A 1,683-nucleotide genomic window follows, 5' to 3' on the forward strand; every position below is an offset into this window, starting at 1 on the left:
TCACCCAGGCTGGCCAGGCACCCAAGCGGGACCCCCACCCTGATCCAGGACACCCTTCAGGGCAAACCAGCCAGCCCCCACACGTGCACCAGGCTTCTATCCTATATAGTAAAAGGGTAATATGCCTCCCGGCACTGGGATCAGCGGAGCAGCAAGGCCTCCCCAACCCCCTGATTGCCCTGCAGCTCTGTGTGTGACAGGGTGCGGCGCCCCAACCCCCCCCCCCATCGGCCCTGCCCTGAGTGTGACAGTGGCGGCGCCCCAACCCCCTGATCCGCCCTGCTCTGTGTGTGACAGGGGGCGGTGCCCCAACTTCCCTATCGGCCCTGCTCTGTGTGTGACAGGGGGCGGTGCCCCAACTTCCCTATCGGCCCTGCTCTGTGAGTGACAGGGGGGAGCTCCTCAACCCCCTGATCGGCCCTGCTCTGTGTGTGACAGGGGGGAGCTCCCCAACCCCCTGATCGACCCTGCTCTGTGCGTGATAGGGTACGGAGCCCCAACCCCCCTGATGGGCCCTGCTCTGTGCGTGATAGGGTACGGAGCCCCAACCCCCCTGATGGGCCCTGCTCTGTGAGTGACAGGGGGCAGCACCCCAACCCCCTGATCGGCCCTGCTCTGTGCGTGACAGGGGGTGGCGCCGCAACCTCCCTATCGACCCTGCCTTGAGTGTGACAGGGGGCGGTGTCCCAACCCCCCAATCGGCCCTACCCTGAGCGTGACTAGGGGTGGCATCGCAACCTCCCGATCCGCCCTGCTCTGTGCATGACAGGGGGCGGCGCCCCAACTCTCCAATCGGCCCTGCTCTGAGCCTGACCAGGGTCCGCACCTAGGGATTGGGCCTGCCCTCTGCCACCCCGGAGCAGGCCTAAGCCAGCAGGTCGTTATCTCCCGAGCTGTCCCAGACTGCGAGAGGGCACAGGCCGGGCTGAGAGACCCCCTCTCCCCCACCCCCCCAAGTGCACAAATTTTTGTGCACCAGGCCTCTAGTTTATGTATAAAATACTCAGGTTGAATGTTTTCAACACACGATGGGAATTACTTAACTACATCAAATACCTGAAATTTTGAACGTATTTGATGTCTTCAATATAAACTATCATCAGTGGAGCATTTAAAACGAGCAATACCGTTCATGTTGCTGAAGTTGTTAAGCTCGCACATTGGTTCCGATGGGACTTGCATGCAGATCTGCAGAGACCTGGTGTCTGATGGATAAATGACTGGAGAGCAGCTCAGGGGCGTGACCCACTCTGGGCCCCACGTGGACGCTGCTGTCACCGCACACCTGGAGCCTCATGGAGGCACGCCCTGGAGAGCTCCTCGCTCTGCGCCCGAGGCACCGTGATGAGGCCCCGCAGCGCGTCCTTCCCGGCGTCCTTCCCGCCACGGGGAAGGCTGACGGGGAAGCGGACAACGACCTCCGGCGCCCCGTCCAGCGGACGCCTGACCTGCTGCCGGGGGCCGGGGCCGTGGCTTTTACTACAACTCGGGGACTTTCTGTCTGAGCCGAACCCTGTGGCTGAGGAGGGTCCCGGTCCGACACGGAGGACTTGGGTCGGGAAGCCCTGGGGCAGCGGCCGGAGCCGGGCCACACAGGGCAGAGGCGGCGCGGGCTCCAGCGCCTTCTGCAGGGCGGGCGGGAGGGCGGCCTGTGCGGGGACGTCTTTCTCAGAAACAAACCCC

The 1,683-nt window shown here is 63.6% G+C and overlaps 1 protein-coding gene across 1 annotated transcript in view; it reads right to left on the reverse strand.

Annotated features, from left to right (window-relative positions):
• Positions 1-1,566, reverse strand: part of LOC106699127 (protein Daple-like) — a 42,701-nt gene extending 41,135 nt beyond the window's left edge. The window contains exon 1 of the mRNA XM_023764104.1: positions 1,057-1,566. The gene's annotated coding sequence lies outside the window, so the exon portion shown is untranslated. The remainder of the gene's footprint in view (positions 1-1,056) is intronic.
• Between the last annotated feature and the right edge of the window lie 117 nt (positions 1,567-1,683).

This window comes from Myotis lucifugus, unplaced genomic scaffold (genome assembly GCF_000147115.1).
Source record: "Myotis lucifugus unplaced genomic scaffold, Myoluc2.0 scaffold_316, whole genome shotgun sequence".
Lineage (NCBI taxonomy): Eukaryota > Metazoa > Chordata > Mammalia > Chiroptera > Vespertilionidae > Myotis > Myotis lucifugus.